The sequence below is a fragment of the Helianthus annuus genome, chromosome 3, assembly GCF_002127325.2.
Source record: "Helianthus annuus cultivar XRQ/B chromosome 3, HanXRQr2.0-SUNRISE, whole genome shotgun sequence".
Lineage (NCBI taxonomy): Eukaryota > Viridiplantae > Streptophyta > Magnoliopsida > Asterales > Asteraceae > Helianthus > Helianthus annuus.
Genome location: NC_035435.2, coordinates 88,560,052 through 88,586,130, shown reverse-complemented (window position 1 = coordinate 88,586,130; position 26,079 = coordinate 88,560,052). Strand labels below are relative to the sequence as shown.

Here is a 26,079-nt window from a genome sequence, read left to right as displayed (position 1 = left end):
TTCCACAACCAAGGTAATTAAAATAATATTTTATTCATCACCCAAAGGTGGAATACATCGTTCGAAACAAGAACCAACATGTTCCATTGTCTTAAAACCACAGAATTAAGGAGTACATAACGTAATTAAACTAAGTCTAGCTCTGTTTTATGTCACTAAGGCCCAAGTCCACCCTAGCGTGTCACGATCATCCTATGCATTAGCTCCTGAAACACATGTGAAAATAGGTATGTCAGCATAAAAATGCCTGTGAGTAAAATAGGTTTTATGAAAATAGGATTCATGACTTAGGTTTAAGAAAATGTTTAATGAAAACTTGTCATGAATCTAGTTTAAGTGTTTGCTTATAAAATGTTTGAAAAGCGATAACAAATCAGTTAATATGTATGTATAAAAGAATGATGTATGGTTAAAAGAATAACCAAGTAAAAATAAGTTGTATGGAATAAATTGTTTTGTAAAACAAAGTCTTGTGAAAAATATGTTATTTGCAAAAATGTATAAGTCCAAAATTGAATGATTTAAATAACGGTATGTCATGTAATATAATACAAGCACTTATATATAGGAAGTACCAGCGGCGTATCCACCATGCTTGTAGCACACACATATCGTTACTTAAGTCACTTAAACAAACCACCAAAGTATATAGTTCATGTTCAAACCAATCATCAAATGTTCTTGACTAAACCATTGTCAATGTTTAAAACCCAAAATGTAGTCATGTAGTTAAGTATAAACAAAAGTTATGTATGGTAAGTAACAAAATGAGAATACTTAACCATAAGTAAAAAGGAACAAAACAAAGTATTTTGAATAAATCAAAAAGTTATGTTTTGCCAAGTAAAAGCTTGTTTTATTGATACAAACATTTATGTGGTAAGTTAACGCATTACATTCAAGCCTTGAGACAGAAGGATAACCTTAGAGTAAAGGTTATCAAAGTAAAATGTTTTCGGATTCAGTCATTCCTTTCATCTAAACAAACCCAGGATGTTAGGAACGGGATTTGTCAAGTCCTATGGTACCATTACTTACTACCGAGCGGCGTAGCTAATGTTAATGAATGTAGTAAAGAACCGTTTATGCAAACCAAATGTCATACCAAATGTAAGCAAGTTATGTGAAAAACAATGTACTAAGTATGCTAAGTAAACATACAAAGCAGAAAAGTCATGTAAATCAATGTGCTAGTATGCTCAGTCAACATACATAGCAAAAACGTAATGTAAAACAATGTGCTAATATGCCAAGTAAACATATGTAGCAAAGCAACGTAATGTAAATCAATGTGCTAGCATGTTAAGTAAACATACATAGCAAAACATAATGAAATCATGTACTAATAGTGTACTAATGAACATAACAAGTATAAGTTGTGAAAACATGGAAAGCATGAAAGTAACAAGTAGGCACATGTGTTTCACCCCAAAATGTTTGAAAAACAGTAAAAGAGGGGTCTATGTACTCACTTGAGATTGCTTAGAAGTCGTAGGATAACCACCAAGCAATGTTAGAAGATCATGGAATCAAACGGCACCTATATAGGTATCTACATTAATAAACGGACCTATCGGAGGATCGGGTAGTACGAGGGTTTGTAAACCAAATAAGTATGGGAACTTATGTAATATGGTTTAACAAAGCCTACGTACTAAAACGAAACCTATCCTAAGTGCTTTTGACCCGTTACGACCCGTTTAGGTAGCTTATGCTACTTTAACGCGTCGCTCGCGTAAAACGCGTTCGGAATGCTTAACTAGTCCTATGACAAGCAAGTTATGCCTTAACATGCTTAATATTGTTGCTAAATCAGTTTAGATGTCAAAATTTATGTTACATAGGCTTAAAATGAATTTTGGCGCAAAGAGGGTATTTTGGTAATTTACCTAAGGCATAAGAACTACTTATCATACAACTACTTAAACGTCGTGACCATAAGGTATAACCTCGGAAGGTTATTCCCTACACAACTATGGTCACCTAAAATGTTTGGTCGGATCCTAAGGATCGACCAAATGGGTCGGGTTTGTAAGCATAAGCGATTGATTAGATCGCTTACCTTTACGACCCTAAACAAGCACAAATCTAAAAGCGACGAGCTAAACATGCTAGAACATGTTTAGTAATGTTAGAAAACAGGTTTGGTATTTAAAACAAACGGTTTTAATACCCTAGAGTAGTTTGGTTACAAAATACGCGAGAAAACGCATTTTGGCCGAAACTTCGACTCGTCACTGAGCCTAGATAACGTGGTAATCAGTAGGTATAATTACTAGGAACTATAACCATCGTGATTACGCTCACGTTATGAAGTTCAAACGAACTTCGCATTGACCATAAACTGGACAATGCAGAAAGTCAAACAAAGTTTGACTTTCGAACTCGAAAAGTAATAAAAGAACGAAGGAATACTTACAAAGGGTCCCCGCAAGATTGAACTTCCGAGTATTCTCAGGTATGAAATGCTAAAACACCCCAACTTAGAGAACAAACTCAGAATTCAAGTGTGGGAAATGAGTGAAAAGAGTGGGGGTATATATAGGTGAAGCACTACCGTTAGGATCGTTTCTTGGAGAAGAGGGCACGATCTAGGCCGTACATTTGTCAAATCCTGATTTGGTACCTTGATGGGCACACAAACCAGCCCATAGGAACCCCAAAACCATGTGCACAAGTGGGTAAAAGCTGGATCTAGCTGGAAAACACTTTCTGCTGTTCTGGGGGTTGCTTACGGACTGTAAGCATGTCCATACGGTCCGTAAGGACCCTGCAGACCAGCTAACTTTCAGTTTTGGCAGATTTGCTCCCTGTGCGCGTATGGACGTGTTTTGGCACTTCTAAAACCCGTCAAACCCATTTTTAAGCTCTAAAATGAAGTTAAAGTATAGGGGACTTGAAATACGCTCAAAAATATGCCGGATGTCGGTTCATTTGGCCGTACGATTGCGTTGTTCAGTTAATTACGACGGAATGCGCATAAGCGCGAAAAACGATCCAAATTGCATGACGAATGGATTTTTGACAAGCCAAACACTAAAACATAATATTTTAATGCTTACATAAATTTTTGGATGTCCGGATGTATTCAGAACGTAAGTTATGCGCGAAAATGCAAACTTATGCACTTTTTGACACTTTTAGTCCCTGAATGACCCAAAAGTTTATTTTAGCACACCGAACCCCTCAAAGCCTATTTCTAAACTATGTAAAGGATATTTAAGGTGTGTTTAACTTATGATCATGTTCCGGAATGTTCGTTACAGTTCAGATTGGCATACTTTCGCAGTTTGTCAATTTTAGTCCCTGTAAGCGAATTAACTAGATTTTGCCATACCAAAGCCTTCGAAACTTATTTCTAAGTTATGTAAAGGTTATTTAAAGTATGTTAAGCATAAATTGATGTTCCGGAGTATTTGTCGTGTTTAACTGATTACGTTTACGCTCCAGTTTGTGTATAATTCTCCAGAAAGCGATATAGAGTTTGAAATCGAATAAAAGTCATAACATGAAAAACATCAAACATAAACTGTCACACCCCCAATTTACCACCTAGGGAGTATCCCTGTTAGGCGTGTGACGACTAGTAATGAGCCACCAATTACATTGAATCACAAGTTGAAATAAAATTCCATTACTTAATAATACTGAAATCCCAAACTTAAATTGTTCAAAAACCATAAGTTCAGCGGAAGCGTTAATGTATCATACTGTAAATATTATCCAAACACCCACAATGAATAAAAGTCTGATAAATAAGTTTATTAATGTAACCATGACCACTCTCGCCCTCCAGCCAGCAAGTTCCTGCGTTCTAAGCACCTATGGACCTGCGAGCATGTAACACACGTATCAGACAAAGCTGGCGAGTTCACAGTTTTAGAAAATGTTGTTACCCGTTGCATGTAAAACAGTTCAATAACCAACGCAAGTAATATTGTTAATATCTCAATTCCGAACAATGACGGCTCCTGAATTACACGACTGCCCTTCCCACGTACTCCTATCTAGTACTGGGCCAGACTGGGTCATTAGTTCACCTCCGTCCTCTACAGGAGCGGTGTGAGGGTGCCAAACCTAAGTAGCGCTACTAACTAATACCCGATGAGGGACTTACAAAAGATGATAGGTGAGAATATTAACCAATATAGCCGTTTTTACCCAAAACCACTGACTGTCCCCAACCACTGGGACGCATGCTCGAATGTAGTGAACTCACCTTGATTTGCTCGGTTAAACGTGTTACTGGTTTACCGTTGACCGACCGACCCTAGAATGATTATCGTCATACATCAGTTTTGTATTCACATTGTATCACATAAACTGTCACATAATTCACAAGCGACAAATAATTACGACACATATTCCTACCGTTTATCATAACAAGTGTACGATTTCCAATGGATCACATGTCGCATAATAATTAATCAGGTTGCCCGTTACTTTGTTTCTTATGCCTAATCGACTAACAAGCATAGCAACCTCATCAATCTAATTAAAGTGTGGCCCATCGGCCTTGTCGGGTTAGGCACACGAGTGACCTGGGTCAAGCAGGCCATGACTGTTTTACATTCCCAAGCCCAAAGCCCAGCCGGTGTATGGTGATCCGCATATATCCGCAGCCCAAACCCCCCCCCCCCTTATTGTATGCGTTTCCACAACCCATTTACATGGGTGACTCAATTGGTCAACCCAGTTCAGCAACAATACTTCCCTGAGTTTTGTTTAACCTTATTTAGCAATGATGAATATTATACTATATTTACCATGTGGCTTTACTTAAACTAGAATTGTTATACACCCTACACGTAACCCAATATTATCAAATCACATTTATGAACTTAGTACATTGGAGAAACCATCACACATGATCACATTCATCATCAGCCTACCCAATCGGTTCCCACCTCCCCATAACCTCCATTTTATCCCTTCCACCTAGTTTTGACTTACAATGAAAGAGTGCACATGCCTTCATGAAACCAAGGTATTAGTTGAATGCAGCCGTCATTTCTACCATCCAGGCTAATGATTCTATCCAATTGCCAACCTCATTAAATTTCCTATGGGTCATGTGCCTTCAATCATTGGACCAAATATTGCACCCACAATCAAAACCGGTTGTATGATCCTTGATTATTAATCATAGTATAATCTAGTTTGTAAAGTATTATGGGGTAATATCATGTTTTACAATATTAAAATCAGATTCATGGATTTCTAACACACAACCATATGATTACCCCATGTTTTACGATATGATTACCCCATCATGCATCCCTAATTCTATCCTTATTTACGTTATACTAAACACACAACCATAATCATCTTATAGCAGGATTTGCAATGCAAGTTATACAAAAAGAAAGCTACTAACCACAAGATTCTAGTGCTTCGAAGGAAGGGTGCCTCACTGCCGTCACAAGTAGGGGAGTTTAGGGTTATTGTGTTGTAACTGTTGGTCAAGAAAAGGGTTACGTGCGTTATATTTTGATGCCATCTCCTAATAAGTGGGCCGGTGTTGATTTTTCAAATAAAGGTTATATGGGCCGGTTATGTTTACTAAACAAAGTAATGGCAAGTCATGGCTTGGGCCCGATTATGCCTTCTAAACCAACTGTTGGTGTGGGCCGGTAATTCCGAACCACACGTAACTGTATTTCGAGTCTAGCCCAACCGTTCATTAATCGGTTTCGCCTGTTAAGTTCGAGTTGAGTTCAATCTACCATGATACACGTGATATTTCCTAATCAAACAAACACACACACAACGCCTAACTACCAAAATGTGTTAGCACATTCAACAGGTTACGGATTGAGTAAATAGATTAGAACAAGAACGAGGATATCGCAAATCGGAGATACTAACCTTGAAACTTCGGGTTGTCACATCATCCCCAACTTGAAAGAAATTTCGTCCCGAAATTTGACGAGTAAACACGAAGAATGAAGTAAGACTTCAGAATTATTGCGGGTTTTGATCAGGTGTGACATCATCCCCAACTTGAAAAGGAATCTCGCCCCGAGATTCACCTGTTTTGCTTGACTCTTCTTTGTCTTTGGGAAAGAGGTGAGGGTACTTTAGTTTCATCTGATCCTCGCGCTCCCACGTGAACTCCGGTCCACGTCTTGAGTTCCAACGAACCTTAACGATGGGAATACGGCTGTGCTTACGCACTTTGACCTCACGGTCCATGATCTCGATGGGTTCTTCAATAAACTGAAGCTTGTCGTCGATCTTTAACTCTTGAAAAGGTACCGTTAATGGGTCGTCCGCATAACACTTCTTCAACTGCGACACATGAAATACATCGTGAACATTACCCAGTTCAGTAGGTAACTCCAATCTATAAGCCACCTTACCGATGCGCTCCAAAACCTTAAACGGCCCAACATAACGTGGATTCAGCTTGCCACGTTTCCCAAAGCGCACAACCCCTTTCCATGGCGAGACTTTCAACATAACTCGGTCATTCACTTCAAACACTACCTCCTTGGCACGTTTGTCTGCATAGGCTTTCTGACGATCACGAGCAGCTGCCATACGTTCTCTGATTTTCACGATTTTCTCTGAAGTTTCGAGTACTATCTCAGGACCTGTGATCTGACTATCACCCACTTCAGCCCAGCAAAGAGGTGAACGACACTTCCTCCCGTACAGTGCCTCAAATGGTGCTGCCTTGATACTGGTGTGGTAGCTGTTATTGTAGGAAAACTCGACTAACGGCAAGTGCTTCTCCCACCCCTTTCCAAAATCAATAACGCATGCCCGCAACATATCCTCTAGCGTCTGAATTGTGCGTTCACTCTGACCATCCGTTTGTGGGTGATAAGCTGTACTCATATCGAGGCGTGAGCCAAACGACCTATGCATAGCCTGCCATAACTCCGAAGTAAAACGGGGATCTCGATCGGAAATAATAGAAGTCGGCACTCCGTGCCTAGAAACCACCTCTTTAAGGTACACCGCTGCGAGCTGCGAATATTTATCTGTCTCCTTGATCGCTAAGAAGTGTGCTGACTTGGTGAGACGGTCGACAATCACCCATATAGTATCGTTCCCAGCCTGAGTTCTCGGTAACCCCGTAACAAAATCCATAGCGATCTGTTCCCATTTCCACATGGGTATCTCCGGCTGCTGGAGTAGACCCGAAGGTTTCTGGTACTCTGCTTTGACCCTAGCGCAAGTCAAGCACTTACTCACGTATGTTGCGATGAGAGCTTTCATATTCGGCCACCAATACAAAACTTTGAGGTCCTGATACATCTTATCGGACCCTGGGTGAATAGAATATCGTGACTTGTGTGCTTCGTCCATCACAAGCTCTCGAAGATCACCAAATAAAGGAACCCATATTCGTTCCATGAAATAGTAGATACCATCAGTCCGTTGCTCAAACCTCTTCTTGTGTAGACCTCGTAATCCTTCAGCCTCGATGTTGTCTTCCTTTAACGCTTCAATCTGAGCTGTACGGATCCGAGCAGGCAAATCAGAGTGAATAGTAAGCTGTAGGGCACGAATACGCTTCGGTTTCGGTTCCTTGCGGCTAAGAGCATCCGCTACAACGTTAGCTTTACCCGGGTGATACTTGATGGCACACTCGTAATCATTGAACAACTCTACCCAGCGACGCTGACGCATATTCAATTCTTTCTGGTCGAAGATATGCTGAAGGCTCTTGTGATCAGTATAGATGGTGCATTTCGTGCCGTAGAGATAATGCCTCCAAATCTTCAGTGCAAAGACCACTGCTCCTAGTTCCAAGTCATGTGTCGTGTAGTTTTTCTCGTGTACCTTCAACTGACGAGAAGCATAAGCTATCACCTTCTCGCGTTGCATCAACACGCAACCGAGACCCTGAATCGAAGCATCACAATAAACCACAAAATCCTCGGTACCATCTGGTAGTGATAGAATCGGCGCGCTGCATAATTTTTGTTTCAAGAGTTGGAATGCATCCTCCTGTTTCGCTCCCCATGAATAAACTACCTTCTTCTGTGTTAATGAAGTGAGTGGCTGAGCGATCTTCGAGAAATTTTGAATAAAACGACGATAGTACCCTGCTAGACCGAGAAATTGCCACACCTCCGAAGGATTCTTTGGTGCCGCCCAATTTCTAATGGCATCGATTTTGGCAGGATCCACATGTATGCCCAATTCGTTAACTATATGCCCCAGAAAATGCACCTCCCGTATCCAAAAATCACACTTCGAAAATTTTGCATACAGTTGCTCCCTCCTCAGGAGTTCTAAGATGAGGCGCAGATGCCGCTCATGATCTTCCTTGCTCTTGGAATAAATTAGAATGTCGTCGATAAAAACGATAACGAAGTCATCAAGGTAGGGCTTGCACACGCGGTTCATGAGATCCATGAAGACCGCTGGTGCGTTGGTCAACCCGAATGGCATAACCAAGAATTCGTAGTGACCGTACCGCGTCCGAAACGCTGTTTTGGGAACGTCTTCTTCTCTGACTCGCACCTGATGATATCCCGACCTTAAGTCGATTTTCGAATAGAAACTTGACCCTTGCAGTTGGTCAAACAGGTCGTCAATACGAGGCAAAGGATAACGGTTTTTAATCGTCACCTTATTGAGTTCACGATAATCTACACACATCCGGAAGGACCCATCCTTCTTCTTCACAAATAGAACTGGGGCTCCCCAAGGGGAAGAGCTAGGTCGGATGAAACCCCTATCCAATAGCTCTTGGAGTTGGTTTGACAATTCCTGCAACTCCCCTGGCGCAAGACGATAAGGAGCACGAGCAACCGGGGCTGCCGCTGGGGCGAGGTCGATCTGGAATTCCACCTGACGATGTGGAGGTAAACCAAGGAGTTCCTCAGGAAATACGTCAGGATATTCACGAACAACTGGAAGATCTTCAATCTTCCTTTCGTCAGACTGTGAATCGGTGACAAGAGCGAAAATAGCAGGATAACCCTTACGTAGATACTTCTGAGCCTTCATTGCTGAAACAATGCTAACCGGGGTCCCACTGCGATGACCCTGAACTGATAAGAATTCCCCACTAGGAAGGGGAACACGTATGATCTTCTCCTTACAGAGAATCTCCGCTTGATACTTGGACAACCAGTCCATTCCAACGATCACGTCGAAGCTTCCAAGAGTAATAGGTATTAAGTCAATGTCGAATACTTGACCCAGAAGATCGATTTTACACCCAAGTAGAACATGTGTAGCTTCGATTGTTTTACCATTTGCGATTTCTACTATGTGTTTCATTACGAGAAGTGTAGGACTTAACCCTAATTGAGAACTGAACCCCAGAGACACGTAACTCCAGTCGGCACCAGAATCAAATAAAATAGAAGCAATAACACCATTCACTGAAAACGTACCAGTAACCACGTTGTCGTCGTTCCGCGCTTCGCCGGCTCCCAGCACAAACCCGCGCCCACGCGCGACATTACCCGCATTGTTGTTCCCGTTACTACCACCTGTGTTCTGCTTCAGCTGAGGGCAGTCTCGCTTGAAGTGCCCCTCAGCTCCACACTGAAAACACCCTTTCTGAGTACCCTGGTTCTGCTGAGTCTGTTGTCTACCTGACTGCTGTGATGACTGCTGCTGAGCTGGAAAAGTGGCCCTACAATCCCTAGCCATATGCCCTGGTCGATTACATCGATGACAAACACGAGCACACTGTCCCTTGTGATGATAGTTACACTTGCTGCACAAGGGTAGCTTCCCTGCGTATGATCCCTGCCCTGATTTGTTACTCGAATTCTGATTCACTGATGCTGTCTGACTGGAACTGCGGTTGCTGCCAGTATCCGTCTTCTTCTGAGGCTGTGTAGAGTTGGACCCCTTGTCTGTATCGTTCCACTTACGTTTGCTATCAGCAGCTGATGTAGTGGAAGTAGTGGCAGCTGTGGTAGTGCTAGAAATACGAGGTGGCAATGAGTCGCTCTCCACCTCCTGGTCAACGATTTTATGTGCCAGCCTAACAATCTGGGTTAGGTTATTGAGGTTCGCTGCTGTAACTAAACCCTTCACCCGTGGAGGTAACCCCTTAATAAACAACTCGATTCTTCGCGGCATGGGTCGGGACAAGTTCGGACACAAATCAGCTAACTCATACGACCGCTTCACATACGCCTCGATCTCAGACCCCACCATTGTCAGATGATAGTACTCGTTCTCTAACTTCGCTATTTCATCTCGAGGACAGTATTCTTCCCTCATCAATTCTTTAAAATCCTCCCACGTGGTGGCGTTCGCCGCCTCAATACCTAGCAGTTGGACCTGGGCGTTCCACCAGGTCAAGGCACCATCCTGAAGCGTGCCTGCTGCAAACTTTACTCTATCCCCAGCTGGGCAGTTACATATCGCAAATACTGACTCCGCCTTTTCGAACCAGCGTATAAGTCCCACAGCCCCTTCAGTGCCACTGAAGGTCTGTGGCTTGCAATCCATGAAAGTTTTAAAAGTGCAGACCGGTGGGTGAGGCTGGTTTTGTGGCGCTGGCTGACCTATTAACGATGGAAAATAAACCAACAAGTAAGACCCGTGTTTACGATTCAAAGGAAAAGAATGTTTGGTACATGACATACCAGCCTGATAAGCTGCCAAGGCTGCAGCCACCTGGGCGTTGAGTAATGCTTCTAGCCCAGCTTGGGTCATATGAATTTCGCCACGCCCACCACCGCGGCCTCCATTACGTCCACCACGACGACCTCCACCACGTCCGTTCATGATTCTACAATATGGGAAGAAGGAACGATTTAACAGACCATTTCAAGCAGACGTCAAGTATTACTATAGTATTCACAGTTTTCGAGGTTCCAATATAAGATTGACTAACAACGTGGGATTCCTTTTCACACTAGTCGAGATTTACTGGGACTCACATGCACCCCACGTTGTTATTATGTGTGCACCCATAATAATAACCCGATTTGCATGCTTATCTCAGTTCCTCCCCACTCATGTTAAAAGGTTTCCCCAAATTCATGCAGTACAACCGTTGACATCACAACATAGAGCATGTATGTTCAAGTAGAGTCCTACTCTTAAAACACATAGTATAAACAGATAGCATAATAATTCGTATTGTAACATCAAGTATGCATTCGTGTGTGATACTAATCAGGAGTATGTACTAACTATGCTATGTAATCGTAAACAAGAGACGAACCTTGCTGCCTGGAGCTGAGTGTCATGGTCAATGTCGTATCAGTTCAGTTATAGTCTGGTTTTATAACTCAGTTTTAAAACCAAATTCACTATAACCAGCGGCTCTGATACCAAACTGTCACACCCCCAATTTACCACCTAGGGAGTATCCCTGTTAGGCGTGTGACGACTAGTAATGAGCCACCAATTACATTGAATCACAAGTTGAAATAAAATTCCATTACTTAATAATACTGAAATCCCAAACTTAAATTGTTCAAAAACCATAAGTTCAGCGGAAGCGTTAATGTATCATACTGTAAATATTATCCAAACACCCACAATGAATAAAAGTCTGATAAATAAGTTTATTAATGTAACCATGACCACTCTCGCCCTCCAGCCAGCAAGTTCCTGCGTTCTAAGCACCTATGGACCTGCGAGCATGTAACACACGTATCAGACAAAGCTGGCGAGTTCACAGTTTTAGAAAATGTTGTTACCCGTTGCATGTAAAACAGTTCAATAACCAACGCAAGTAATATTGTTAATATCTCAATTCCGAACAATGACGGCTCCTGAATTACACGACTGCCCTTCCCACGTACTCCTATCTAGTACTGGGCCAGACTGGGTCATTAGTTCACCTCCGTCCTCTACAGGAGCGGTGTGAGGGTGCCAAACCTAAGTAGCGCTACTAACTAATACCCGATGAGGGACTTACAAAAGATGATAGGTGAGAATATTAACCAATATACCCGTTTTTACCCAAAACCACTGACTGTCCCCAACCACTGGGACGCATGCTCGAATGTAGTGAACTCACCTTGATTTGCTCGGTTAAACGTGTTACTGGTTTACCGTTGACCGACCGACCCTAGAATGATTATCGTCATACATCAGTTTTGTATTCACATTGTATCACATAAACTGTCACATAATTCACAAGCGACAAATAATTACGACACATATTCCTACCGTTTATCATAACAAGTGTACGATTTCCAATGGATCACATGTCGCATAATAATTAATCAGGTTGCCCGTTACTTTGTTTCTTATGCCTAATCGACTAACAAGCATAGCAACCTCATCAATCTAATTAAAGTGTGGCCCATCGGCCTTGTCGGGTTAGGCACACGAGTGACCTGGGTCAAGCAGGCCATGACTGTTTTACATTCCCAAGCCCAAAGCCCAGCCGGTGTATGGTGATCCGCATATATCCGCAGCCCAAACCCCCCCCCCCCCCTTATTGTATGCGTTTCCACAACCCATTTACATGGGTGACTCAATTGGTCAACCCAGTTCAGCAACAATACTTCCCTGAGTTTTGTTTAACCTTATTTAGCAATGATGAATATTATACTATATTTACCATGTGGCTTTACTTAAACTAGAATTGTTATACACCCTACACGTAACCCAATATTATCAAATCACATTTATGAACTTAGTACATTGGAGAAACCATCACACATGATCACATTCATCATCAGCCTACCCAATCGGTTCCCACCTCCCCATAACCTCCATTTTATCCCTTCCACCTAGTTTTGACTTACAATGAAAGAGTGCACATGCCTTCATGAAACCAAGGTATTAGTTGAATGCAGCCGTCATTTCTACCATCCAGGCTAATGATTCTATCCAATTGCCAACCTCATTAAATTTCCTATGGGTCATGTGCCTTCAATCATTGGACCAAATATTGCACCCACAATCAAAACCGGTTGTATGATCCTTGATTATTAATCATAGTATAATCTAGTTTGTAAAGTATTATGGGGTAATATCATGTTTTACAATATTAAAATCAGATTCATGGATTTCTAACACACAACCATATGATTACCCCATGTTTTAAGATATGATTACCCCATCATGCATCCCTAATTCTATCCTTATTTACGTTATACTAAACACACAACCATAATCATCTTATAGCAGGATTTGCAATGCAAGTTATACAAAAAGAAAGCTACTAACCACAAGATTCTAGTGCTTCGAAGGAAGGGTGCCTCACTGCCGTCACAAGTAGGGGAGTTTAGGGTTATTGTGTTGTAACTGTTGGTCAAGAAAAGGGTTACGTGCGTTATATTTTGATGCCATCTCCTAATAAGTGGGCCGGTGTTGATTTTTCAAATAAAGGTTATATGGGCCGGTTATGTTTACTAAACAAAGTAATGGCAAGTCATGGCTTGGGCCCGATTATGCCTTCTAAACCAACTGTTGGTGTGGGCCGGTAATTCCGAACCACACGTAACTGTATTTCGAGTCTAGCCCAACCGTTCATTAATCGGTTTCGCCTGTTAAGTTCGAGTTGAGTTCAATCTACCATGATACACGTGATATTTCCTAATCAAACAAACACACACACAACGCCTAACTACCAAAATGTGTTAGCACATTCAACAGGTTACGGATTGAGTAAATAGATTAGAACAAGAACGAGGATATCGCAAATCGGAGATACTAACCTTGAAACTTCGGGTTGTCACATAAACAAACAAAAATAGGGATCAATTAACTTTATTTCATTGATAACTGAATTGTTTACAATGATTACAAGCACAGATGTCACAGTCTCCCCTACTTGCGGAAATTTCGTCCCGAAATTTGTTTAGAGGACACTCGTGAGAAAAGATGTGGATACTTCGCCTTCATTTGATCTTCACGTTCCATGGTAAACTCAGGTCCACGTTTAGATTCCCAGCGAACTTTAACCAACGGAATGCGCTTGCGTTTAAGCCATTTGACTTCACGATCCATAATTTCCACAGGTTTCTCAACAAAATGTAGTATTTTATCAACACGGATTTCGTCAAGTGGTATGTGGAGGTTCTCATCAGCTAAACACTTTTTGAGATTGGATACGTGGAAAGTTGGATGAACATTTCCAAGTTCGGGAGGTAATGCAAGTCTGTAGGCTACCTTATCGATTCTTTCAACGATCTTGAATGGTCCAACGTATCTAGGTGCAAGTTTTCCTTTCTTTCCAAATCTGATCACACCTTTCCAAGGTGAGACCTTAAGTAATACACGATCACCGACTTGGAATTCTAAGGGCTTGCGTCGTTGGTCCGCGTAACTCTTTTGACGGCTTCGAGCTGCCTGTAAGTTATCACGAACTTTCTTAACCTTGTCAGTTGTCTTTAGAATGAGGTCAGGTCCAGTAAGCTGAGCCTCACCTATTTCATTCCAACAGACTGGTGAACGACATTTTCGACCATAGAGAGCCTCGAAAGGAGCCATGTTGATGTTGGAGTGATAACTATTGTTGTAGGAGAATTCAATCAATGGAAGATGTGAATCCCAACTACCACCAAAATCGATCACACAAGCTCTAAGCATATCCTCCAAAGTCTGGATTGTTCTTTCAGTTTGGCCATCTGTTTGTGGATGATAAGCTGTGCTCAGATTGAGTTGGGTCCCCATAGCAGATTGCATGGTTCTCCAAAATCGAGAAGAGAAGCGAGCATCTCTATCAGAAATAATGTTCAAAGGAACACCATGTCGAGATACAATTTCATCCACATAGATTTTAGCCAGATCTTCAGCAGATAGATTCTCACGGATCAGCAGGAAATGCGCTGACTTTGTAAGACGATCAACAACTACCCAGATGGCATCATGACCTTTCTTAGTGCGCGGAAGTTTAGTAATGAGATCCATAGCAATGTTTTCCCATTTCCAAACTGGGATCTCAGGTTGCTCCAAAAGACCATAAGGATGTTGGTGTTCAGCCTTAACCTTGAGACACGTAAGGCATTTGGAAACGTACAAGGCAATGTCTTTCTTCATACCAGGCCACCAATACTGAGTACGAAGATCCTTATACATTTTATCTGAGCCAGGATGAATAGAATAACGAGACTCATGGGCCTCATCCATAAGCAAAGTGCAAAGATTATCTTGGCTTGGGACCCACAAACGGTCCATGAAATAATACGATCCATCTTCCTTCAGCACAAGATCAGGCTTAATGTGATAGGGTAATTCCTTACCCATCAAGTCTTGTGAAACACAAGCCTGTTGAGCCTGAGTAATACGTGCTTGGATATCTGATCGAGCTTGAATAGCAGATTGAACACGAACACAATGAAGCACAGTACGTTCCTTACGACTTAATGCGTCAGCCACAACATTCGCTTTACCAGGATGGTAGCGAATTTCGCAATCATAGTCGTTTAGGAGTTCGACCCAACATCTTTGCCTCATGTTGAGTTCTTTCTGGTTGAAGATATGCTGGAGACTTTTGTGGTCAGTGAAAACCACACATTTTGTGCCATACAAATAGTGTCTCCAGATTTTGAGAGCGAAGACAACTGTACCCAACTCAAGATCATGAGTGGTGTAGTTTCTCTCATGTACCTTCAATTGCCTTGATGCGTAGGCTATGACTTTGTTCCTTTGCATCAGAACACAGCCAAGACCCAATTTCGATGCATCACAGTAAACAACAAAATCATCATTGCCCTCAGGCAAAGTCAGAATAGGTGCATCACAAAGCTTCTGCTTCAAGGTCTGAAATGCTTCCTCTTGTTTAAAACCCCATTCAAAGGGTTTGTTCTTCTGAGTTAGAGCAGTTAGAGGAACTGCAATCTTTGAGAAGTTCTCGATGAAGCGGCGGTAATAACCCGCAAGACCAAGAAAAGAACGAACCTCAGTAGGAGTAGTAGGCGTATCCCAATCCTTAATCGCACTGATCTTGGAGGGATCTACATGAATACCTTGTTCGTTGACAATATGTCCTAAAAATTGAACTTCCTTAAGCCAAAATTCACACTTGGAGAATTTGGCAAAAAGTTGCTCTTTCTTTAGGAGTTCCAGAGTAAGACGAAGATGGCGCTCGTGAACAGCTCGCGTCTTAGAGTAAATCAAGATGTCATCAATGAAAACGATGATGAACTTATCCAAATAAGGCTTGCAGACCCTATTCATTAAGTCCATGAAAACAGCAGGAGCATTGGTCAAACCGAATGGCATGACTGTGAACTCATAATGCCCATATTGAGTGCGGAATGCTGTTTTGGGAATATCCTCTTCATGCACACGAAGTTGATGATACCCAGAATGAAGATCGACCTTCGAAAAGCATGTAGCACCCTGTAACTGGTCAAAGAGGTCATCAATGCGAGGTAGGGGATATCGATTCTTGATGGTAAGCTTATTCAGCTCACGATAATCGATACACATTCTGAAGGATCCATCCTTCTTCTTGACAAAAAGAACGGGAGCACCCCAAGGAGAAAAGCTAGGACGGATAAAACCTTTGTCAGAAAGCTCCTGAAGCTGCTTAGATAGCTCTTGCATCTCAGACGGTGCAAGACGATATGGGGCTCTGGCAATAGGATTTGCACCAGGTACAAGATCGATACGGAACTCGACTTGGCGTGCTGGAGGTAGACCAGGCAACTCTTCAGGAAACAACTCCGGATAATCCCGAACAACAGGGATATCTTGCATAGACTTACCTTGGTCTTTATCTGCTGTAACATGTGCCAAGAAGGCCACATAGTTCTTTCGCAGATACTTCCGAGCTTGAAAACAAGACATAAGCTTGAGGCTACTAGCAGGTTTTTCACCACGAACCTGTAGTGTCTCACCTGACGAAAGCGGTACACGAACGATCTTCTCAAAACAAACTACCTCTGCGCGATGCTTGGCTAACCAATCCATACCCACAATAATGTCGAAGCTTCCAAGTTGCATAGGCGTGAGGTCAATAGGAAAAAGATGGTCGTTTAGGTTCAACTGGCAGTTGCGAAGAACAGAATCAAAAACAAGGGGTTCACCACTCGCAACTTCAAGAGTCAAAGGCTTACCTAGTTTCGTTCTAGACACGCGAAGTAAGGGCTTAAAAGATAACGACACAAAACTCTTATCGGCCCCTGAATCAAAAAGAACAGACGCAGGTTGATTATTGACAAAGAACGTACCGTTCACCACCTCGTTGTCTGCTTGCGCCTCAACAGCATTCATGTTAAAAGCTTGTCCACGAGCCTGAGCTTGAACCGGGTTCGCATTTATCAACCTTGGACACTGGTTACGGTAGTGGGTCAGATCCCCACAGTTGTAACAAGAACCTGGTGGGAAGTGAGGTCGTGCTGCTTGACCTTGTTGCTGAGCAAAAGGCTGAGCAACTTGTTGAGCCGGGTTCTGAGCTGCCCGATTCAAATTGGCAGGAATGCGGCATGTAGCAGCAAGATGACCAGGTCTTCCGCAGTTAGTACATTGACGGCACTGGTGGTGTGGTTGATGATGTCCGTTACACTTATTGCAGAAAGGTGCATTGCCAAAGTATGGTTTCTTGGCAAGAGGTTGTGCAGGCTGATTTTGAGCAGCTTGAGCCTGAGTAGTAATGGCATAGTTCTGGGAAGCCTTCCGCTTCCTCAAACCCTTCGAAGAACCCGCATCACTCCCCTTCTTGCTTTTACCTTTCTTACTCTCCTTCTTCTCAGAATCCTGCTTCTTACCCTTCTTGTCACCCTTTCTATGCAACTTACCCTTTCGTATCTGCGACTCAGTCAGCGTTGCAGATAGTTCGATTGCCTGACGAACAGTGGTAGGTTTACTACCGGTAACGATGTCTTGCACAGAGTCAGGTAGACCATCGATGTATCTCTCGATAGCCTTGTCAAGTGGGGTAACCATTGTTGGGCATAACAAACTCAGCTCCTCATACCTATCAGTATACGCCCGGTGCTCACCACTTACTTGTTTCAGATCATCGAACTCCCTTTCCAAAGCTCGCAGTTCATGACGAGGACAAAACTCACTCATCATGAGAGTCCTCAACTCAGCCCATGTTTGTGCTAAAGCAATTTCAGCACCACGATCCCTCATGACCCCGTTCCACCATATCAACGCCCTCTTTTGAAGAACACTAGAAGCAAACTCAACTTTGCGATTATCAGGACACTGAGCATGACGGAAAGTATTCTCAATGCTCTCAAACCATTGAAGGAGCCCAGTTGCCCCCTCAGTACCACTGAACTTGAGTGGTTTAGCCGAATTGAAGCTCTTGAAGTTACAAGGAGCGTTCTGATTGATGTTGGCTTGGTTAAACTGAGCAATAAGATTCGGGAATGCAGCAGCCATATGCTGTGCGATGATTTCTGCCAGTTCGGCATTGGGTAGCTGATTTTCGCGTCTAGGAGGCATGCTAAAAAGAGGAAAACACGAGAGGAAACGAGTGAGATGATTAGATGAAAAGAACGAGATGAAACAAAATCAACAAAGCAAGGATGGTGGTCATTTGTCCGTATCACAAAGCAAACAAATGACACACAGTGACTAATCAAAGTAAATGGGTCCATAAATAATGCTTAGCGAAGACATGCTCGCCTATAAGTGAACACTCACCCCAAGAGTTCCCAGGTAAGAGTGACTGGTCCGATTATGTGGATTTGTACGAACACTCTAGCCTTAGACAGAAAACCCAGGGTACAGGCATTCACCCTTCCAGTTTGCACGTGTTCACACTATTTAGAACCCAAAACTTTGACGAGATTTTGAAAACTTGGAAGGCACAAGGCCCAAAAGAATCATCAAAACAAATGATAAATTTCCAAAATCAATTTGAAAAATCAAAAGGGTTCAAAACCATATAATAAATCATTTGAAAAAAGAGGATTGTTTTTCAAAAATCGTTTTAGAAAACTGGGTTCTTGTTTTGGTGATCACCTAAGGATAGGTGAAGTGCATGTTTTAAGATCTAAACACAAGACAACTTGTGTTAGGGTCCTAGAAAGGTTATAGTCTAGGTCAGAGCATTACTAATAACCTAATTCCCTATAACCATTGGCTCTGATACCAACTCTTCTGTCACACCCCGACCACGTAAAACATCAAATCGTGGCGGAAACGTCGGGGAGTGTTGTAACAGAATTATTGTTCCACAACTAAGGTAATTAAATAATATTTTATTCATCACCCAAAGGTGGAATACATCGTTCGAAACAAGAACCAACATGTTACATTGTCTTAAAACCACAGAATTAAGGAGTACATAACGTAATTAAACTAAGTCTAGCTCTGTTTTATGTCACTAAGGCCCAAGTCCACCCTAGCGTGTCACGATCATCCTATGCATTAGCTCCTGAAACACATGTGAAAATAGGTACGTCAGCATAAAAATGCCTGTGAGTAACATAGGTTTTATGAAAATAGGATTCATGACTTAGGTTTAAGAAAATGTTTAATGAAAACTTGTCATGAATCTAGTTTAAGTGTTTGCTTATAAAATGTTTGAAAAGCGATAACAAATCAGTTAATATGTATGTATAAAAGAATGATGTATGGTTAAAAGAATAACCAAGTAAAAATAAGTTGTATGGAATAAATTGTTTTGTAAAACAAAGTCTTGTGAAAAATATGTTATTTGCAAAAATGTATAAGTCCAAAATTGAATGATTTAAATAACGGTATGTCATGTAATATAATACAAGCACTTATATATAGGAAGTACCAGCGGCGTATCCACCATGCTTGTAGCATACTACACACATATCGTTACTTAAGTCACTTAAACAAACCACCAAAGTATATAGTTCATGTTCAAACCAATCATCAAATGTTCTTGTCTAAACCATTGTCAATGTTTAAAACCCAAAACGTAGTCATGTAGTTAAGTATAAACAAAAGTTATGTATGGTAAGTAACAAAATGAGAATACTTAACCATAAGTAAAAAGGAACAAAACAAAGTATTTTGAATAAATCAAAAAGTTATGTTTTGCCAAGTAAAAGCTTGTTTTATTGATACAAACATTTATGTGGTAAGTTAACGCATTACATTCAAGCCTTGAGACAGCAGGATAACCTTAGAGTAAAGGTTATCAAAGTAAAATGTTTTAGGATTCAGTCATTCCTTTCGTCCAAACCAACCCAGGATGTTAGGAACGGGATTTGTCAAGTCCTATGGTACCATTACTTACTACCGAGCGGCGTAGCTAATGTTAATGAATGTAGTAAAGAACCGTTTATGCAAACCAAATGTCATACCAAATGTAAACAAGTTATGTGAAAAACAATGTACTAAGTATGCTAAGTAAACATACAAAGCAGAAAAGTCATGTAAATCAATGTGCTAGTATGCTCAGTCAACATACATAGCAAAAACGTAATGTAAAACAATGTGCTAATATGCCAAGTAAACATATGTAGCAAAGCAACGTAATGTAAATCAATGTGCTAGCATGTTAAGTAAACATACATAGCAAAACATAATGAAATCATGTACTAATAGTGTACTAATGAACATAGCAAGTATAAGTTGTGAAAACATGGAAAGCATGAAAGTAACAAGTAGGCACATGTGTTTCACCCCAAAATGTTAGAAAAACAGTAAAAGAGGGGTCTATGTACTCACTTGAGATTGCTTAGAAGTCGTAGGATAACCACCAAGCAATGCTAGAATATCACGGAATCAAACGGCACCTATATAGGTATCTACATTAATAAACGGACCTATCAGAGGATCGGGTAGTACGAGGGTTTGTAAACCAAATAAGTATGGGAACTTATGTAATATGGTTTGACAAAGCCTACGTACTAAAACGAAACCTATCCTAAGTGCTTTTGACCCGTTACGACCCGTTTAGGTAGCTTATGCTACTTTAACGCGTCGCTCGCGTAAAACGCGTTCGGAATGCTTAACTAGTCCTATGACAAGCAAGTTATGCCTTAACATGCTTAATATTGTTGCTAAATCAGTTTAGATGTCAAAATTTATGTTACATAGGCTTAAAATGAATTTTGGCGCAAAGAGGGTATTTTGGTAATTTACCTAAGGCATAAGAACTACTTATCATACAACTACTTAAACGTCGTGACCATAAGGTATAACCTCGGAAGGTTATTCCCTACACAACTATGGTCACCTAAAATGTTTGGTCGGATCCTAAGGATCGACCAAATGGGTCGGGTTTGTAAGCATAAGCGGTTGATTAGATCGCTTACCTTTACGACCCTAAACAAGCACAAATCTAAAAGCGACGAGCTAAACATGCTAGAACATGTTTAGTAATGTTAGAAAACAGGTTTGGTATTTAAAACAAACGGTTTTAATACCCTAGAGTAGTTTGGTTACAAAATACGCGAGAAAACGCATTTTGGCCAAAACTTCGACTCGTCACTGAGCCTAGATAACGTGGTAATCAGTAGGTATAGTTACTAGGAACTATAACCATCGTGATTACGCTCACGTTATGAAGTTCAAACAAACTTCGCATTGACCATAAACTGGTCAATGCAGAAAGTCAAACAAAGTTTGACTTTCGAACTCGAAAAGTAATAAAAGAACGAAGGAATACTTACAAAGGGTCCCCGCAAGATTGAACTTCCGAGTATTCTCAGGTATGAAGTGCTAAAACACCCCAACTTAGAGAACAAACTCAGAATTCAAGTGTGGGAAATGAGTGAAAAGAGTGGGGGTATATATAGGTGAAGCACTACCGTTAGGATCGTTTCTTGGAGAAGAGGGCACGATCTAGGCCGTACATTTGTCAAATCCTGATTTGGTACCTTGATGGGCACACAAACCAGCCCATAGGAACCCCAAAACCATGTGCACAAGTGGGTAAAAGCTGGATCTAGCTGGAAAACACTTTCTGCTGTTCTGGGGGTTGCTTACGGACCGTAAGCATGTCCATACGGTCCGTAAGGACCCTGCAGACCAGCTAACTTTCAGTTTTGGCAGATTTGGCCCCTGTGCACGTATGGACGTGTTTTGGCACTTCTAAAACCCGTCAAACCCATTTTTAAGCTCTAAAATGAAGTTAAAGTATAGGGGACTTGAAATATGCTCAAAAATATGCCGGATGTCAGTTCGTTTGGCCGTACGATTGCGTTGTTCGGTTAATTACGACGGAATGCGCATAAGCGCGAAAAACGATCCAAATTGCATGACGAATGAATTTTTGACAAGCCAAACACTAAAACATAATATTTTAATGCTTACATAAATTTTTGGATGTCCGGATGTATTCAGAACGTAAGTTATGCGCGAAAATGCAAACTTATGCACTTTTTGACACTTTTAGTCCCTAAATGACCCAAAAGTTTATTTTAGCACACCGAACCCCTCAAAGCCTATTTCTAAGCTATGTAAAGGATATTTAAGGTGTGCTTAACTTATGATCATGTTCCGGAATGTTCGTTACAGTTCAGATTGGCATACTTTCGCAGTTTGTCAATTTTAGTCCCTGTAAGCGAATTAACTAGATTTTGCCATACCAAAGCCTTCGAAACTTATTTCTAAGTTATGTAAAGGTTATTTAAGGTATGTTAAGCATAAATTGATGTTCCGGAGTATTTGTCGTGGTTAACTGATTACGTTTACGCACCGGTTTGTGTATAATTCTCCAGAAAGCGATATATAGTTTGAAATCGAATAAAAGTCAAAACATGAAAAACATCAAACATAAACAAACAAACATAGGGATCAAATAACTTTATTTCATTGATAACTGAATTGTTTACAATGATTACAAGCACAGATGTCACATCCCCACCATTAAAAAGGAGAAGGGTTTTCATTCCTGGTGATGAGTCACCACCACCATCACATCCCCCATCCCCTGCTCAAAAGCAGAAGACATCTGCTGACACATCAGCAGTGTTAATGACAACAGCAGTTGAGACACCAGTTGTTTCAACAGTTGTTAGTCAACCATCCACCACTGCTCTATCCTTTCCTATATCTCAACCAAAGCTCTTTAGCAGAAAAATAAAGCCAATCACTGCCGATGAAGGGATACATGATCCGAATGCTGAAAAGTATCCACTGGAGCTTGAAGCCATTAAAAATGAAATGAGGCAGTTTTATACAGAAACAGATCCATCAAAAAGAAAATTCTCCTCACTATTAGGCTATATAGCTCCAGAAGATATAACTGATTATCTCAAGATAAAGGCTAGGCAAGCTAAAGTTAAAGCTAAGGTTGACAGTGAAAAAGAAAGGCTAAGCGAAGAAGGCATTGCTAATAGACTGGAGTTCTACCTTGCAAAGGTTAAGCAGATGGAAGAATATGCACAAGAGCTAGACAAAGAAAAGGCTGATCAAAAGAAGAGGTTAAGAGAACAACTTCTAGCCTTTATCATGAAAGAAAAATTCTATCCTGTAGAAGAACAACAGTTTAAAGAGTGGCCATTAGTAGCTTTAAAGCATGAGGCTGAAAGGATCCAAAAAATCAAGAATGATCCTTCAAAGAAGAAAAATGCTCCAAACTGGAGTAAATACAAAAAGCTTATTGCTGATCTCACTGCTGAATATAAAGGAAAGAAAAAGGAGCTAGTGGATGCTAAGGTGGACACTGTTGAAGCCATATCAAAATGGTCTAGGCAGCAAACTGATGAAGCCTATGAGAGGCTGAAGAAAAGGAAGAAGAGAGAACAAATGGTGAAGCTGGAACAACAAATTGAAAGCCTCAAAACAATGCTAAAATCAGCAGACAACCTTACTCTTGTGACAAACCAAGAAGAAGGTAAACAGCTGTCTGACAAGGAGGTCAAAGAAAAAGAAGCAGAGTATCTCAAAGACACCATCATGAAAATGGGTCTAAAAGAGGATAGCTCAGCAAGAATTCAAAACCTTTTTAAGAAGGTATTAAACAGTCCTGCATCCTCAAACACTACAACAGACATGATAGAAAAGGAGAAACAAGAGCTTACCAGACAAGAAACTGCAGAAGACATAGATGCAGCAAACAAAGTCATTGAAGAAGCTTTCAAAAGAATGTCTGAAAGTCTGCATGTGTTTTCAAGGCCATTATCCCTCAACTCATCAGAAGATAAATCTCTCCCAAGAAACCCATTAGGCTTTAAAATACTAAAGTGGATGTCTGATCAAAAGACCCACGTATTGACCCTGGTCAGAGCCAATGGTGAGGTGAAGCATATATCAAGGAAAGAAGCACTAGGCCTTAGTGTTAAAGATTTGCAGGATCTCCTTGAGCTCTCACTGTGCAGGGATGAAGATGACCAGAGTGCCAAAGAATTTGAAGCTGAATTTAAGGAACAAGCTAAGGCACTCTTGATGAGTAATAAAGGTCCTGAATAAGGAAGGGTTTTGGCATTATCTGTTCCAGGGGGAGATTGTTGGGATTGAACCCTAACAGAGGAACAGATAATGTAAAGCCAAAACCGGATCTCATCAGTGGACCATCAATAAGCAGCAGTTTACCCTATGCTCTCCCCTTGACAATGGTTTTCTAACAGCTGATGAATCTTAAGTGCTGCTCAAACTACAACAACCGATGAACCAAACACTGATGATACCTTAAAGACTGCTGAAGACAAACACTGCTCCTCTATCTACTGTTGTTTCCTAAGTACTGCTGAAGACTCAAGCACTGCCCTCCCAAAGACTGATCACCTTTAAAGAAAGCACTGAAGACTCAACATCTGTACTAAGGCTACAACAGTGGAACGTGAAGCAGTAGTTTTCCTTAGCTTTACATTTTATTACTTATCAGATGTTACATGTCAGTAGTTTGTATAGAACAGTATTTATAGTTTGTTAGGTCGTTAGATGTCACTATCATGGTGACGTCAGCTGAGGTAGATCAGTAGTTTGGTTTGCCTATAAATATGACAGTATTCTGTACTGTTATATTTGATCGTTTTGAGTGAGTTCTTCTCCTCAATTCATCCTTTCATCTTGTGCAACCAACTCTGGTGTATCAGGCTGAGGGGGAGTTTAGATTGTAAGCTTGCTGTAATCATTTGCTTTCTATTGTAAATCTTTTGACTCAATGAAATAGCAATTGTTTATCAATCTATACTTTCTTTTGATTATGTTTACAAAGTTTGCTACTCATTTCCGCTGCACTTATTCGTCTTATGCAAACAAACACAATCATGATGACCCCCAGATCCCAACACCTGATGCATTATAGTCATTGGTAAATGTTGTTACAAATTACAAAAAAAAAAACACAAAGTCTTATGTAGAACAAAATTTACTTGTATTGATAATAAAATATGTTCAAACTAAATGATTTAAAAAGAGATTAAACATTAACCTTAAGAAGCGTTGAACAAGCACCAAAATCCCAAACTTTGAAATTCTTATAGGCAAGAATCTGTTAATAACATCCTAATACAAAACAAAACAAGTGACCGGATTAAATAATCTGCATATGACTGAATTATAGTAAATAAACTACTAGGATGGGAACCCTTGAAACATCTAGACATATGCATCATTATGGATATTTCATGTGAGTTTGTCTAATCAGGAAAAAACATATGAGTTTCTCTGATCTAACAAGCCACAAATAATGCAATAAACTAAAGAAATTACATTGAATTGTATGTACAATTGTATGAAATTTCATGAAGACATTTAGTCAAATATATGGCCATGAAATGCAAGATGAATCAAGAACAAAGGTTGACTAATGCAGGAGAAAGTTGGAACCAAATAACTAAAATTTTGTAAAAGCATGTTATGTTTCTTTTGTCTAAATGATATTGAAAATTAAGTGAACGGAATACAAACCTTGGTACTACCTTTGTGGAGGGCTTCATTGCTTCTGTGTCAACTTGCCACTGCAAACACCTGCTGGAATCAAATCAAAGTTCATGGTGAATAACTGAATTCAGCCTCAAAGTAGACAAATGGTTTTTTTTTTAAACGTTAGTCTTGGTGCTATATATATGTGTGTATCTACACATAGTTCAGTTAGTTTCCCATTTTATAATGATTGAAAACATCCCATAATGTGCGTTTCAACAAGAGTACCATGTTATTTTAGACCCCTTCCTGCAGCCTAACGTCTAACTTTTTGTATAAAATTATTTACAAGGTTTTACATTATGTCATTTTGATCCTTTTTTGTGTAGAAAACCCGTTCAAGACTGAATTTCGGTCCCTAACTCCACACATTTTAGAATATTAAGAATTGATTTTAATCTCTAATATGTTCCTTCCATGTTT

At 40.7% G+C, this 26,079-nt stretch overlaps 1 long non-coding RNA gene across 1 annotated transcript in view; it reads right to left on the bottom strand.

The window, feature by feature from the left end:
* LOC118490159 overlaps window positions 1-25,783 on the bottom strand; it is a 34,702-nt gene extending 8,919 nt beyond the window's left edge. Inside the window, exons 1-2 of the long non-coding RNA XR_004888413.1 lie at window positions 25,642-25,783; window positions 25,163-25,236 (exon numbers count right to left, since the gene is read on the bottom strand). This is a non-coding gene — a long non-coding RNA (uncharacterized LOC118490159). The remainder of the gene's footprint in view (window positions 1-25,162; window positions 25,237-25,641) is intronic.
* Between the last annotated feature and the right edge of the window lie 296 nt (window positions 25,784-26,079).